General features: G+C 36.1%; 1 non-coding gene across 1 annotated transcript; it reads right to left on the reverse strand.

The window, feature by feature from the left end:
• Positions 1-3,548: 3,548 nt before the first annotated feature.
• LOC112066384 (small Cajal body-specific RNA 11) lies at positions 3,549-3,676 on the reverse strand. Its single transcript, XR_002892603.1, has one exon. It is a non-coding gene; the product is annotated as a small Cajal body-specific RNA 11 (non-coding RNA).
• Between the last annotated feature and the right edge of the window lie 14,317 nt (positions 3,677-17,993).

The raw sequence follows: 17,993 nt of genomic DNA on the forward strand, positions 1-17,993 counted from the left end.
TGACACACACAGCGAGATGGTGGCTAGCTGCGGGCCAAGAGAGGAGGCCTGAGAATAAAACCTACCTTGCTGGCACCTTGATCTTGGACTTTCCAGCCTCCAGAATGGTGAGTAATATATTTCTGTTGTTTATATCAGCCAGTCTGTGGTATTTTGTTATGGCAGTCTGAGCAGATTAAGAAAAATACTAGACTCATAAAATTTTGCTTATATGAGAAATCTAAAAAAAAAGAAAGATACAGATGAACTTACATACAAAACAGAAATAGACCCACAGACATAGAAAACAAACCTATGGTTACCAAAGGGGAAAGTGGGGGGATACATTAGGAGTTTGGGATTAACATGTACACACTAATATATATAAAACAGATAACCAACAAGGAGTATAGCACAGGAAACTATACTCTATATTTTGTAATAACCTATATGGGAAAAGAATCTGAAAAAAATAGATATATATGTATGTATAACTGAATCACTTTGCTGTACACCTGAAACTAACACAACATACTAAGTCAACTATACTTCAATTAAACACAGAAAAATAGGGCACTTCCCTGGTGGTGCAGTGGATAAGACTCCATGCTCCCAGTGCAGGGATCCCGGGTTCAATCCCTGGTCAGGGAATTAAATCCCACATGCATGCCACAACTAAGAGTTTGCATGCCACAACTAAGGAGCCCATAAGCCGCAACTAAGGAGCCCACCTGCTGCAACTAAGACCCGGTGCAACAAAATAAATAAATAAAACCTTTGGATTAAAAAAAAAAACAGAAAAATACTAGTCATAAAAGATAAGTTTTTATTAAACATCATTTAAGTACATAAAATTTATTAATTATCTTAAAAACCATATACTACAAAAATTTTTCTTTAACTTCTAATTTTTCTAGGATCATAACTTTAAGCTGTATTAAATGCATGTAGAAAATGTAGTAATCATAATAGATTTGGAAGAATAAACTAGTAGGTTTTGCAATCTACAGCAATCAATATAGGATCCATCTGTTTCTTTTGATCACTTGTCTGAGTAATGAGGAACACAGAAGATTTTTTTTGCATTTCTGAGGTTGTTAGCTCTATTTTTGCTGTGTGTGTTTTTTTTAAAGCAAGTATACATGATATAATATGATCTTCTCACTAACAGAATGTGACAATTGAAGAAAAAAAGACCCAAATCATCCCTTTATTTTTAGGGACCATGGAAAGTCTAATCAAATTCCTATAGGATAGAGAATCACAAACCTTTAACTCACTTTTTATATTCAAAATGGAAAAAAAAAAGTGACTTCTAGGGCTACATAGCAAAATACAAATCAAAATTAATATAAGTTTGCAAAATAGTCTTCCTACTCCATCTTTTATCCTTTTTTATTTGAAAAATATCTCTTAACTTCCCAAAGTGGTTAGGACAGGTTTCATGCCACACAATTATTTAGAAATTGTTATTAAGGTTTCATGCATGAACATGTAAATTATGGAAAAGCATAGTTGATTAAACAGAATAAACCTATGAGAATGATTTAAAACTTTTGTTTCAAAACAGTTGCTTATGTTTTTAATTGATATATAGTTGATATATGATATTAGTGTCAGGTGTACAACACAGTGATTCAAATTTTTTATAGATTATATTCCATTTAAAGTTATTGTAAAATATTGGTTATATTCCCTGTGCTGTACAATATACCCTCATAGCTTATTTACTTTATACATCATAGTTTGTACCTCTTTATCCCCTACCTCTATCTTGCACTTCCCTGCTTCCCTCTCCCCACTTGTAACAACTATTTTGTTCTCTGTATCTGTGAGTCTGTTTCTGTTTTGTTATATTCATTTGTTTTATTTTTTAGTTTCCATATACAAGCAATAATATACAGTATTTGTCTTTCTCTGTCTGACTTATTTCACTAAGCATAATACCCTCCAGGTCCATCCATGTTGTTGCAAATGGCAAAATTTCATTCTTTTTTACTGCTGAGTAATAATCTCTTGTGTATGTATGTATAATGTATACCCCATCTTCTTTATCCATTCATCTGTTGATGGACCCCAGGTTGCTTCCATATCTTGGCTATTATAAATAATGCTGCTATGAACATTGGGGTGCATGTATCTTTTCGACTTAGTGTTTTTGTTTCCTAGCATATATACTCAGCAGTAGAATTGCTGGATTATATGGTAGTTCTATTTTTAGTTTTTTGAGGAATCTTCGTAGTGTTTTCCATAATGGTTGCACCAATTCATATTCCCACCAACAGGGTACAAGTGTTCCCTTTTCTCCACATCCTAACCAACATTTGTTATTTGTGGTCTTTTTGGTGATAGGTATTCTAACAGGTGTGAGTTGATAGCTCATTGTGGTTTTGATTAGCATTTCTCTGATTAGTGATGTTGAGCAGTTTTTCATGTGCCTGTTGGCCATCTGTATGTCTTCCTTGGAAGACTGTCTGTTCAGGTCTTCTGCCTATTTCTTAATTTTTTTATATTGAGTTGTATGAGCTGTTTATATATTTTAGATATTAAACCCTTATTGGTCATATCATTTGCAAATATTTTCCCCATTCAGTTGGCTGTCTTTTCATTTTGTTGATGGTTTCCTTTGCTGTGTAAAAGCTTTTAAGTTGAATTAGGTCCCATTTGTTTATATTTGGTTTTGTTTTCTTTGCCTTAAGGGACAGATCAAAAAAATATTGCTATGATATATGTCAGAGTGTTCTGCCTATGTTTTCTTCTAGGAGTTTTATGGTTCTGGTCTCACATTTAGGTCTTTAATCCATGTTGAGTTTATTTTTGTATATGTTGTGAGAAATGTTCTAATTTCATTCTTTTGCCTGTAGCAGTCCAGTTTTCTCAGCACCACTTATTGAAGAGACTGTTTTTTCCTCATTGTATATTCTTGCCTCCTTTTGTCATAGATTTGTTGACCATAAGTGCATGAGTTTATTTCTGGGCTCTCTATTCTGTTCCATTGATCTGTGTGTCTGTTTTTGTGCCAGTACCATACTGTTTTGATTACTTTAGCTTTGAAGTATAGTCTGAATTCAGGGAGTGTGATACCTCCAGCTGTGTTCTTCTTTCTCAAGATCGCTTTGGTAAAGTCTTTTTAAATGCCATGAAAGACTCTATTTTAAAAGGTATTTTCCATTTAAACAAAATCTGAGTTGGAAAAATTCATCAAAATATTTATGATAAATTCACTTTTTGGCTCATTAGCACTACTTTCAAAACATGTGCACACAGGGACTTCCCTGGTGGTGCAGTGGTTGAGAGTCCGCTTGCCAATGCAGGGGACACAGGTTTGTGCCCTGGTCCAAGAAGATCCCACATGCCATGGATCGGCTGGGCCCGTGAGCCATGGCCGCTGGGCCTGTGCGTCCGGAGCCTGTGCTCTGCAACGGGAGAGGCCACAACAGTGAGAGAAGCCCATGTACCGCCAAAAACAAAACAAAACAAAACGTGCACACACACATTCAATCTATTTGACTTTTTTTTTTTTAGAAATAAGATTTTGTCAAGAGCCAATGATTTATTTTTAATTCTAAATTGTCCTCTATGAGAGCCAGCCCTATTCTTAGGACAGCCCTCCTAAACTGAGAGGGAAGTTTCTGTGCATCTTGACAGACTTCCCTGAGCCAGTGAATTTTAATATCCAAACATTAGATTTAGATGTGAAATTTAAAGATATTGAAATTTGAATTGCCTCTAAACTCCCATCCTCAGTTAAAATTATATAATGCTTTGTTCTTTAAGAGGACTTGCTACCTTTATTGGTCCATTTTTTTTAGATTATATAAACTCAAAATACAATTTTAAAATAGTTAAAAATTCTTCTAAGTGATTAATCACCATAGCTATCAAGTTACAAAAGTAAAATTTTTACTAAATTTAAGTGTATAAACTTAGAGTGTAATCAAATAACAGACCAACTTAAAAAATTTCAATTAAAAGTTAAGTATCCAAAGTGATCTTGATAAATTATAATTTAAAGAAATGGCTATTTGTAACAGGGATTATAACGGTAATATCTAGGTCATATATGCAATTAATTGCATAAGACAGATAACTACTAGTTATTTCACTGTTCTTTAGTGCACCAAAAATACAGCAATCTTTTAAAGAGCTTCAGGGGGGAAATTTCATTTTTTAGTGGACTGCATAAATTGAGGGAATTATATATCTAGGGAATCTTTGAGTCCCAACATTGTAAAATATATCATTTTTATAGCCATAAAGTGTAAAGCCAGGTAAATTACCAAACTAAAGTTCTAGAGACAAAATGAAATAGTTTGCTTTATTTATAGCTTGTGAATAGGTTAAAACCCAAAATATTAGAATGCTATAAGAATTCAAATAGGCAGATATATAGATTATTTATTAAAGAACATATATATCAAATGTATATATATATAATATCTAAATCAAAAAATCTATTTATACATTACTGTTTCAATCCTTCAATTTTTTGTCAAAATATAGCTTTTAGAGGTTAAACACATGAATTTTGAAAATGAGCACATGTCAAAGATTTATTTAACACATTAATGAACGAACAAGAGGGGTGAAACTGTTTCCAAAAAAAGTTTAGAAGCAACAGAAGTATTTATAGTGACCGAATAAAAGAATGGTAGGAGAGGAACATGAAATCATATACAAAACTGAATAATGTCTTATGTGGCATTAGTAGTAAAATACTCTAACCAGTAGTAAGTAACAAATCCAAACAAAGGTCTAAAATCGGATAATCCTTGGGTAGGCCTGTTAGACAATGCTTTGTTATGACAGTCTCTACTTGTGATCCTAAAATAAACACCAGAGATTATTCTTGATTACGCACTCAATTTTTGGTTGGGTTTGGTTGAATTTTAAATAACTCTTACTCTTCTATTCTGAGGGTAGGAAAAGAAAAAAGGGAATTTATCTCCTTAGGGTTACACCTACAGTAGCTATGTATGTGTGTGGATTCTACTTTTTTAAGGTTCTGGGAATCTGCTAAAGGGATCTGACCAGCAAGGAATTAATTGAGCTATTATACTGCCTGTGAGGCTGTGTTCTTGTAATCCACAGAAAGTCAAGACCGGTTTCCTGGAGCACTTTGTGGACATAGATTCCAGACCTGAATTACAACCCTTGCTCTTTGGTGGGCTTCCAGTTCTGATTTAAATTGAATTCTCAAATAGGATCCCCCCCCAATACATGGTTTTGGCTGCACAGTTGATTTGTTTAATGATACCCCAATTTTTAAAAGAGACAGATTCCTATTAACCTATGAAGATAACTATGTTGCCATTGAAATTAAAGGTTTAATATTAAAAAAAGTGCAAGAATCAGCCTAATAGATTTCTTATAGAAAAAAAAAGATACCATTTAAAGATTTTTTTTTTATTCTGCAAAACCATAGTCTAAATAATTGAGGATTAGAGATAGAAGAATGCTTCATATACTCATCAAAAATATCAACAATATTCTAAACAAAACACACACACAACCACACATTCCCTCATAAGTTCATTCGGTACTACGTAATTATTGTTCCTCTTAATCTTACATCAGCAGTTTGCTTTCACGAGGTTGTCTGCTTCTGGAATAAAAAGAACTCCTGGCTCAATCCTCTGATGCAATCTTTACAGTCATCGAAGAGGTGTCACCTTAAGCTCCAGAGCCGGTACTAATGAATCTATTTCTTCCGGTATAAATAGTCAAAACACCTGCTATACTTCTTTCCAGGAGGTACTGACTGTTTTTTCTTTGAAGATCAAATTTCTGACCTGTAGCAGAGCCTTCAGATAAACATGAAAGGAGACAGAAATTGCCTATTGATGTGATGTGAAAAGGCTGTGGTTAGTTTATTAGAGTAACCAACAATATCAGAATGGAGAAGGGTGATACTCTCTATTGAGATACATGCATTACTATGGCCTGAGGATTTGACCAGTGGTTCCCCTGGGGGTTGAGTAAGAATGAGATGATTGAGATTTAAAAAAAAAATTTTTTTGTTGAAGTATAGTTGATTTACAATATTGTGTAAGTTTCAGGTGTACAGCACAGTGATTCAGTTTATATATGTATGTATATTTCTTTTTCAGATTCTTTTCCCTTGTAAGTTATTACATAATATTGAGTATACTTCCCTGTGCTGCACAGTAGGTCCTTGTTGGTTATCTATTTATACACAGTAGTGTGTGTATGTTAATCCCAGCCTCCTAATGTATCCCTTCTCCCACCCCCCTTTCCACTTTGGTAACCATACTTTTGTTTTCTGTGTTTCTGAGTCTCTTTCTGTTTTGGAAATAAGTTCATTTGTTTCCTTTTTTTTTCTTTTAGATTCCACATATAAGGGATATCGTATGATATTTGTCTTTCTCTGTTTGACTTACTTTACTTAATATGATAATCTCTAGGTCCAGCCCTGTTGCTGTAGATGGCATTATTTCATTCTTTTTTATGGTTTAGTAATATTCCAAGCATTCTTTTTTTTAATAAAGAGGAGAGAGGTACCTGCCTCCCCACCTTTCTTCCTGAAGGTGTCCCCTTGAAACATTGGCTTGATAAAAGGCCCAAGGTTTTGATTTGGCCGTGCAAGGTCTTAGCGCTTCTGACCCTTGGAACTGAAAACACTTACTTTGAGAATTGGCTCAGCGGTCTCTCTCAGCATATTTGGGAGGTAATCACATGTGCATTATTTCATCTCCCAAGAATGTATGAGAAGTTTTCATTGTTCTCTCCCCACCTGACTGTATAAATATGTGTCAAATTCTATCCAGACTTTGCACCCACTTTTGGGCTATCTTTACATGCATATAAATCTGAAATGCCCATTTGCTAAAACATTTTGTTTTCTTTCTCTCTTCAACATTGGTATGGAGAGTGTTTTGTTGGTTCCCTGAGAGTTTTCAGGAGTTGTGATGTTACCCTGTGAGGTATGAGATGCTACTCTACTTGCTGGCTAATAAGTTAGCCTGCCACAGTTTCATGGATGCTGGTGGAACATGCAACACTCCTGGGTCAGAGACCATGGACTGTTTATTACTCGTAGCAAAGCAAGCAGCGTGATGTTCACGTTCCCATCAGATGTCCTTGCCTACCACTTTCTAGAAGGACTGAGGTAAAGGCGAGCAGGTGGATGCTGGGCTCGCAGTGGGTTTGCATCATAGCTGAGGAACATGGAATTTAGGGAACCCAAATCTTTTCTAATAGGCTGCAAGGAAAGTAAATGAAATTTACTAATACTGGCCTGTAAACAAACCTGCCCCCCGCCACCCCCCGCCCTGCTCTGGAGAGAAACTCTCTCTTCCAAGCCTGCTTGCTATACAAATATCTTTGGAAACATAACCCAGAACAAGGCAGCCAAAGCCTTTCTTTGCATTTCATGCAGACATGCAGGAGATTCATGGAGAATTGTCTTCCAATAAAGGTGAGAAGGGCTTCCCTGGTGGCGCAGTGGTTGCGCGTCCGCCTGCGGGTGCAGGGGAACCGGGTTCGCGCCCCGGTCTGGGAGGATCCCACATCCCACATGCCGCGGAGCGGCTGGGCCCGTGAGCCATGGCCGCTGAGCCTGCGCGTCCGGAGCCTGTGCTCCGCAACGGGAGAGGCCACAGCAGAGGGAGGCCCGCATACCACAAAAAAAAAAAAAAGGTGAGAAAATACTCTTCACCTTCAGGGCCTTCCTGCAGGGTTTACAGTCTCTAAAACACATTTATATTGATAACAATTTATCCACTCAAAATTAACTGCTTGGTAACCAATGTTTCAGTATCCTAACTTAGACATGATCCAGGGTAGCAGATTGTACAAATGGATCTCTGAGCAGAGGAAACTTTAAAAAGATTTTGTGGGAATAATATTAGTTTTTCTGATTAATAAACCACTATAAGATGCTGAAGAAGCTCAGATTAACTAGTCCCTTCATGAGAAAACAAATCCAAATATTGTGAAGACACTATTTTACTTTTTAAAGTTTTACTGTGTGCTGATAGTCAGGGAAGTTACAGATTGCTGGGGATTTCTTAATCCAAAATTATCAAACTGGTCTGATTTGTTCAAGATTCACCTTGTTTACACCAACTTGATTTCTCAAAGAAAATAATGCCTCTGAGTTAGCAGTTTTGGTGAGAAAGATTTTTCTTGTTTTCCCTCTTAAAGATATAGCACATTTTAAAACATTAGAAATTTTATGACTGTTTCCTAGAAATATTCAAATTATGTCCATGATTTTTGGTTTCTATATCAGAATATACCTCATTTATTTTTAGACTTGTATCTAATATATTCATGCGGTACCTTCTGGAGCGGGAAAATATTTCACACTCACACAATGAAAAAGAAAGGCTTTTCTCAATTAAAGACATGGACACACGTACAGACTTTGCAGCTTCAGTTCACAACCTTGGCCACAGGTCAAATTCAACACAAAAACACACAAATCACTGGCCCAGGTTCCAGAGTGCTGTTCTCCTTTCCAATAAGCATGGCATATTTTCTAAATTGAAATCACGAATAGACAAATAGACTAACAAAAAGGCCAATAACTCAGATAATCTATTCTGTCTCACCTATGAGAGAGCAAATCTGTGTTTCTACCCACTAGAGATCATTAAACGTTCAGACCATACACACAGAATTTCATTCTTTGCTATCTTATGCAAACCAGAAGCAGAATCAAACTTAATCAAGACAGAGAAAATAAAACCATAGAATGAGAAATTAAAACAAAGGAACAAGAGTAAGTAATTTCTATTGCTGCTTGGCATTCTCTCTAAAAGGCAAGGAAGGATGTGCTTTGCTTGAAATATGGGATGCATTTCTTGGGCAATTCAGTCTAATTGGTTTGGGAAGATGGGTTCCACATGGACATCTCAGTGAAACTTCCCAAGACTCTCAGAGTGTAATTTTTTTAAGTTCAAAATATGACTCACATAGAGTGAGCACATCAAAGATTTGTTAAATAAGTAGTGAGAAAACTTGAAAGGAACTTGGGCTCAAAAATATCTAGAAAAGACAAGAGTATTTTAGTGACCAAATGAAAGAACGATGGGATAAGATTGTGAAATTACATGCAAAACTGGCGTGATGGTTAATTTTGTCAACTTGACTGGGCTAAAGGGTGCCCAGATATTTGGTTAAACATTATTTCTGCATTCATCTGCAAGAGGGTGTTTGTGTGTGTCTGCTGCTGCCTCAGCAGAGGAAAATTTCAGTAATAAAGTAGATAGGATGACTTCAGTGGATACCAGTCATCTTTTCTCAGCTACCCTGTCATCCCCAGTGGGCTCATGAATACTTTACCTCCTCTTCTGTGGAAAGGGTTAATGCATCTCTGGTGTATTATCTGTATATGTATCTCCATCTAATGGTTCTCCTTCTCTGAAGAACACAGACTTAATACAACAGGTAATGCCATACACGTCAAAAATCAAAAGCTAAAACTTCAGGGTTGTAATTTTGTCTATGAACAGAAATAATGCTCCTTGACAGGAGAAATGCATTTCCATTGTTATTAGCCAAGAATAATTTGTATTGCTATCCAATTTCTACAAGTTAGTTTACAACCTTTATAGAGTTGTAAAATAGCCTAATCAAGATTAAACAGAAAAATAAAATAGGATAGATGCTCCTAGATAATTAGATAAACCTTTAATACTAAAATCAACTTCAGACTTAGTTCAGTCCAAACTGTACATGAAGAGAAAAACTTGCCTAAAATAATACCTTTTTAAAAATTGGCTATAATATCAATGTATACTTTAAGTTGGGTATTTCTGGAAGTTTCATGAGCCTGTCTTACTATGCATCTCAATAGTGTACAGGTTCCGAATGTGATAACTTAAACTCTGAAAAATGATCTTAAGTATCTCAAAAGTATACAATAAATTAGCATTTTCCTCTGTCATCTGTCTCCAATTCCCTACCGTACGAAAGTCTGTATAACCCCAAATTTTACAAGTAGAATTAATTTGTGGAAATGTTAAATGTTCCCTATTTATGATTTAAAAATTCAGCATTTAAATCCACACTGAATAGTCTCCAGTTCAACAAATACCACTGGTTATGTTCATAAAAATTGAAACAAAATTTTTGTTGTCAAACTCTTTTGGCCAAGATGTTCAATTCCACCAGATCGGGAGTGGAACATATTTCGTTTTACTTTTAAATCAATCTTTTACAATGTAAAAGTTTAGAAGTTTTCTTTCTCTGAAAATAAAGTAGGTAAATTTTAGATTTAGATATGGATTTCTAAAAATCATAGGAAAAGGTTTTATTTTCTAGGAAAAGCAACACAAGTAAACATTTGCTCAAATTCTGGGAAAAAAAGTTTGTCTTCCTGATCAAATACAGAGACTACTTTTGCTGCTTTTACTTTTGAGTTTTTTACATCATTTGGTGGTCCTTTCAGCTAACAGTCTGTAATCTCCTTCCTTTCACTGGATTCATGTAGTACAGAAATTCTCCATCTTGGCCACATGTAGAATCACCTAGAGAGTTTTTTTCTGCAATAATATTGATGCTTGGGACACACCCCACACAAATCAAAATTGCTGGGGGTAGGGCTCAAGTATCAGAATTTTTTCACAACTTCTCCACATGATTCAAATGTACAGATACTATCTGGAGACACTAATACAGATGCTTTTCCAGCTGCTAGATATCAGCTTGTTCTGGACATTTCCTCCCAAAGTTTTCAAAGACTTTAAATGTAAAGGAAATTGTCACTATGACTTTTTTTAAAAACAATAGGAGGCTTGAAAATATTTTCTCATTTTACTGTCTTCTTAAAAAAAAAGACATGTCCTTCTGCTAATATTTGAAAAAATATAAGTAACACTTGATAAAATGTAAGAGCCTGTCCCACGTGATCAGAGAGTGTATTGTTGATTTCAGTGTACAAGAAACCAGACTCATACTTGGTCATATCATTGGCTTTAATATACGTGTGAGTTTGAGTGTTTGTGTGGATGGGTGTGGGATACAGGTCAATATTATTTCAAAGCTGAAAGTTTTTCTCATAGATGGATAATACATTCCTTTTGGAAGGAAAATGGCTTTGTTGTTAATTGGCCTGAGGTTATGCAAACCTAAAGCCTGTATTCTGGAATAGGAAGTTCAAGACAATAAAATTTATTCTATCAAGAATAAAAATTATAAAGGGTTACTTTTACTGTGGGAAGAGTTGCCAGAAATCCCCCTCACACCTTTTTGGGGGCATCTGAGAGCAGTTGTCTAGATTTCCCGGTAGGAAGACACAGAGAGGGATATATGGTGGTCCTTGTGATATGATAGTTGGATGGAAGCTGGCTCCATTGAGAATTGTCTCAGAGTAACTAACTGTAGAGTAGCCTGGCCTAAGAACTCTAAGAGATTTGGTATGTTTAATACAGTTTTAAGTGTTTGTGTGTGTGTGTGTGTGTGTGTGTGTGTGTGTGTGTTTTCACTACATTCCTCTTTTTTTTTCCTACCCAAATCTTTAGTAAAGCCTTGTTAAATCATCTTGGCTGGTCTTAGCTGTGCTGTGGGGAGTTTGGGAATATTTTGGGTCCATGCTTGGAATGAAGTACCAAAGTGGAGAGCAGCAACTGCCTGAGGGAAGAAGTTTCCAGGCCTCCAGGGGAGATCCAGAGCAGAAAGGAGACCAAATTGGCCACAAGGAACCAAGCATTGGGCAGCAGTGATAACTAGAATAATTTTGGAACCCTGTCAACCTTCCTCAGTGATTTAGAAATACCTAGGGAAGAGAAAGTGTTCCAAGACCAGACGTCCAGTTGTTGAAGATGGATGCCATATTCGTGGTAAAGTGAAGAGTGACTCCTGAAAACTGAGGAAGAGACAATTAGGTTGTAATGGGGAAAAAACAAAAACAAAAACACCCAACTTTATTTAAAAAAAAAAAAAACCCAGCAACTATTAATTCTAACAGTCAACAAGAATTCATTAATTATATTAATACCATGTTTATATTACATAATCATTAATTATACATATAAACCTAGTCAGCTATCAAAATTATTTATTTTAAGGAGGCATGGTATTAAAAATAGTAACTATATAGCAGGGACTTTGCCAGGCACTATGCATACAAAGCTGTAGTAATTATTATCTGCAGTGGTAATTCTCTGGGGTAAATCTTAAAAAAAAATACAGATTGTCATACACAGAGCGTGCATTTTTATGCTTTTATTTTATACAATTTTTGCTTAATTACTGCTTTCATATGTAATATTTCAATTCTATTTCTGGATGCAATTATGTAAAAGAGATTTGTTTAGGGTTTGTTCCGTGGCTAATCCTTTTTAGCAGGATGACAGCATAATGAGAGAAGGTTAAGTACTCAAGGCAGTGTGCAGCTGTGGATCACCAAAGATTAGCATTGGAAGGAAACCCAGGGTATAGAAGCCATCTGGCCAGAGGGAATTGAGCAAATCCTCACAAGGAAATAGGGCTTTTGTTAACTTTAGTTACAACTCAGAACAGAAATGTTTGAAACTCTCTTAACAAAATGAGCGATTCAAGATTCCAGAGGAAAATATCCTGTCATGATGTCTTCAAACATGCTAGGCATGTCCCCTTCTCAAATGTCTCCAGCTAAAACTGTTAGAAACGAGCTCTAGATACATAGCTCATTGCTATAACACATTCAATCAGCATACACATGATGAGTACGTTTTCCTTTAGATGAGGACATCTAGATTTTTCTAAATTATAACCAAGTACTTACAGCACAGCTGGCATTTTTGTTGTTGATGGTAACCCTATAATGCTTTAATTAATGCTTAGATATTCATTTATATTTCTCTTGTTTTGATCTTCACCCTTACTTTTCCTCCAAGGCTTCTCTTTTCTTGTACTTCTCCCAGGCTGGCCCAGTTTCGGAACTGACTTTCTCATTAACATTTGCTGTAAAAGGTGGATGGTTATCAAGGAAGTGATTAAATTCAAAATTTTCAATTTATAGATTTTAGCTCAACCTTTTGATTATGCATGAAGATGTAATCTGATTGGGTTTACAATTTGAAGTCCTTAGGCTTCTTGGGTTCCAGGAAAATTATACTTTTTCATTCAACAAATATTCACTGAGTGCCTCCATGTACCAGACACTATTCTAGATATAGCAGTGGACAAAAAAAAAAAAAAAAAAAAAAAAAAAAAGGAAAAACAAACCAAACATTCTGCTCCCATGGATCTTCTATAGTAAATGTGTGTATCTCTACTTTCATGTGAAAATATTTTTATTAAAAACTGAATCTGTTTTTTAATAGAACACACAAGAACGAAGACACACACACACACACACACAAAAGAAAATGGAAAGTGGTGGTCCCTGAATTGAGAGTGAAAAAAGGTATCAGTTTAAATAGAATGATCCGGGCATGCAGCCCTGAGAAACTGATGTTTGAATGAAGACCTGAACGAGGTGCCCGATGTCACAGAATGCTATTGTGTGACAGTGCCAGAGGGCGTTGGACCAATAGCTAGTTTTAATAAATGTATAGGGCTTCCCTGGTGGCGCAGTGGTTGCGAGTCCACCTGCCGATGCAGGGGACACGGGTTCGTGCCCCGGTCCGGGAGGATCCCACATGCCGCGGAGCGGCTGGGCCCGTGAGCCGTGGCCGCTGCGCCGGCGCGTCCGGAGCCTGTGCTCCGCAACGGGAGAGGCCACAGCAGTGAGAGGCCCGCGTACCACAAAAAAAATAAATAAAAATAAATGTATAGATAGAATCCTGGAAGTGTCACCTAACTTGTTGATGTACCTGCATATGGTCTTTGAGATAAGTGGAAAACTTACCAGGAGTGGGAGGGTTAAAAAGCAGTTGTTTGATCTAACACATCCATGCTCTTGCTTTAAAGTAAATAGACACAATTATGATTAGTCATTGAGAATCCTGGGAAAAAATGGCAAGTTTAAAAAACAGATGTTTACACATTTTATTTTGGTTCATAATTTAATCAGAAATCAATGTCAGAAATTTTAGAAAAGAAATCAGGCTAAATCGCTCAATGTCTATTAAGGGAAGATGTATTCAGTAGCAAGAAACAATGGAAAGGAGATGGACCAGAGCAAGAGGGGAGAGGTACAGGAAAGAGATTATTTGGGAACAAGAGGGATTTATTGAACATGGAAGAGGGAAAATGGCGGATCTAAGTCAAAACCCTAGTTCAATCATATGTAATATCTAAGAATAAATTGAAATAAATCAACTTGTGAAAATATTCTGTGAGGTAGATTATTTCACTGATGGCAGAAGAGTTTTATAAAAAAGTTTCTGGTAGAGTATTTTGGAATATGCTTCATATTAACACCAGAAAAAAATCAAGAATGTCACGCAGAAAAGGAAACAAATTCTCAAATGAATTTTAGAGAGTGGAATATGGTAGTATACTATCAATATAACCTACCCCTTTGTTAGACATCACTAATTAAATATTATACTGTATTAATGGAGTGAATGTAATATAGTTGATTTCTCTAATACACAATCTGAGCAAATCCATTCCAACATACACAGACACATACAATTTTGAATTGGTAACATTTCACATAGTTCAAACATCATAATAATATAAAAATATACCTGGAATGAAGTTTCTGTCCTACTCTTGTAGCATATATGCTCTTTTGCACCTAAGTTCTTTTCATATTAATCCATTTATTAAGTGGTTCCTCATTCTTTTTAAAAATTGAAAAGTATGCCATTCTGTGGGTATACCATTATTTATGTAAACAGCCCTCTATTAATGGAAATTTAGGTTTTTTCTTTTTTTACTATTATAAATAATGCCACAATGACTAATCATGTACATATGTACTTTCACACTTGTGAAATTACACATGTGTGAAATCCTGTGTCTAGGATAAAATCCTAGGAGTAGAATTATGATGCCAAAGAGTATATACATTTTAATTTTGATAAATGCTGCCAAATAGCATCCCTAGAGGTTAAAATTTTAAATATTTACGAGAGTTGCTATTTCCGTGCAGCCTTGCCAACACAGTATATTTTGGATTTTAGCCTATCCGGTAGGTGCAAATTTTGTTTCACTGCTGTTTGAATTCGTTTCTCTTAATGCAACCCCATCTGGGTAACTTTTCATATGTTTGAGAGAGATTTGTATTTCATTCTGGGAGAACACTCTTTTCATATCCTTTGCCCTTTTTCCGTAGGGAGAATTGTCCATTGTCTGTGATAGGTTCCATTTTTTTCCATTTGTGCGATTTGAGTATTTTTACTTCGCTTTTCTTTTGCCACTCGTAAAGGTTTTTTTTTTCTTAATTGAATTTTTTTTTTTTTTTTTCTTGCTGTACGCGGGCCTCTCACTGTTGTGGCCTCTCCCGTTGCGGAGCACAGGCTCCGGACGCGCAGGCTCAGCGGCCATGGCTCACGGGCCCAGCCGCTCCGCGGCATGTGGGATCCCCCCGGACCGGGGCACGAACCCGTGTCCCCTGCATCGGCAGGCGGACTCTCAACCACTGCGCCACCAGGGAAGCCCTCTTAATTGAATTTTATTTTATGGCTTCTGAACTTTATGTGACAGAGAGAAAGGTCTTCCCCACTCTGAGGGGAGGCATCCTCCATATTTTCTTTTCTCCTAGCCCTTTTTTGATTTTACACACACACACAGTACCTGCCTGTCTATATCCTGTATTTATTGATTTGCAGTTTACCTAGAAATGGACCTCATTTTATCTTATTCCATATGTCTCCCAGCTGTCTAAACAGAATCAGAGAAAAGTTAATCTTTTCTGAGAAAAGATGCCCCCATATTCTCATGCCAAATTTCTGGACATTTTGGGGGTCTATTTCTGTCCTTTTAATTCTGAATCATTGTTCTTTATGCTACTCATTTGTTAATACTGCATTCCTTTAACTACTAAGACACTGGAGTATATTTTACCACCTAATGCCCTATCAGATAACATAAAACCTCCTGCCTATAAATTGCTTCGACCACCTTGGAAACAACTTTTAAAACACATAATTAATGATGTGCCTATTCCGTGAGCCATTAATACATCTAGGTTTACCTTAGAGCTGTAGTTCTTAAACTTTAGTGTGCAAAGCTTCTTAAAACAGATGGCTACGCTCCATCCCCAGAGTATCTAATTCCCTTAAAGTACGACCCAGGAATTTGCATTCCTGACATGTTCCCAGGTAATGCCAATGCTGCTGGTCTAGGAGCACACTTTGAATATCACTGCCCTAAAAAACTTGCCACATGTGCAGAAGAAATCATGTAAAAGAATGTTTCAGCATTGCTTGTAGTTAAGAATTGGAAAGACCTTAAAGGTACTTCTCAGAAGAATGACTAAATACATTGTTTTATTCCTACAATGGAATTCTCTATAGCTATTAAAAGGAGCTAGCAATAAATATATCAAATGGATAAATCTCACGAAACATAATGTAGAGGACCCAAAACAATAGGGCCCATTCTTTGATCTCAGTGGCAATAGTAAATACGGAAATGGCACATGCAACACAGACAGATAAGAAAAGACATAGGGCCCTCAAGAAAAATGATGTTTCAGAAGAAATTTTACCATATACACAGTATCACTTATGAATACATATCAAAAATATAAAAGCATCATCTGGGAATCATAAGCACTAAATTCAGGATAGTGATTCCTGAGGACAGAGGCAGTGCTTGTTGTAATTGAATATTATTGAGAAGAGGAGCACAGTGAAATTATGGTAATGAAGGGTAGAAACATTTTAATTTTCATAAATGTTGCCAGTGGCCTCCACAGATGTCGTACCAATTTACTCGTCAAGTTTTATGTCTTAGACTAGGTAATGAGTATGATCATTCATTATATTGTTTTCTCTGATTTAGTTGAACGTCTGAAATATTTCATACATAAAAAATAATAAGAAATATATGACTAATGAGCTGCCTCTTTTGAGGCCTAACTGTCCTTAAAATGTCCAAGTCTGAAAGCAAGATAAAGAAGATGAAGGAAAATCACATGATCTGAATCCTTATGTTAAATACTGATTCCATCATGATGAAACTTTGTTGCAACTTGAGAAATCATGGGGCTATTTAGAAAACTATTCTTTCTCTCTAAATTTAGATGTAGATAACAGATTTATAACCCAAAGTATACATGGGCCCAATATGGGCATTATTATTTAAAAGATTAAGTAAGGAAAGGTCACCTGAAAATCTGGATTTCTAGTTTCTCTAAAAATATCAGGTCTGGCAACACAGGGCCAGCATTCCCACCTGGGAATTGTCTGGATGCAAGCACCAGGTGCCCCTTTTCCATGCAAAATGTGTTCTCCGGTCTACCACAGATCTCACCTGGTCCACGGACTGTTGACTATCTAGCACCTATTAGCGTTGGAGTGTGTAGTCCCTGCTTTACAGGACATTGTCTGTGGAAAGTAAAGTTTGTTTGTTGGAGCTGTTTTCGGAATCTGTATATGTGTGTGGTTATGACTTAATGACAGGGAGTTTTTGTTTTTGTTTTTTTATTCTGTGATTCACACGGGTGAGGTATACCCATAAGCAGATGAGACTTAGAGTGCCTATGCCTTTAACTTGACTGTGCCATGAAAAAAATCTCCCCCAGACTTTTTCTGCTAGAATTAGAATGCCAAAGACCACCACAAACTATCCTACTGAGGCATTTTTTTCTCTCTTTCTCCAACTTACCCCCGACCTCATCTCCTTCAAGTGCCCTCTTCATTATTGAAGACAAGCAAAGTCCAATAGAATTACATATGTTGGATTATAGATAGCTACATGTATATTTAATAACCACATTGAAATAAGCAAACAGAAACAGGTGAAATTAATTTTAATAAAATATTGTTTATTTAATGCAATGTATCCAAAATATTATCATTTCAATAAGCTATCAGTGTACAGATTACTAACTATTTTATATTTGTGTGTGTGTGTGTGCTAAGTCTTGGAAATTTGGTAGATATTTTCCATTTAAAGCACACCTCAATTCAGACTAGCCACATTTATTTTTTATTTTATTTTAA

The sequence above is a fragment of the Physeter macrocephalus genome, chromosome 6 (genome assembly GCF_002837175.3).
Source record: "Physeter macrocephalus isolate SW-GA chromosome 6, ASM283717v5, whole genome shotgun sequence".
Classification (NCBI taxonomy): domain Eukaryota; kingdom Metazoa; phylum Chordata; class Mammalia; order Artiodactyla; family Physeteridae; genus Physeter; species Physeter macrocephalus.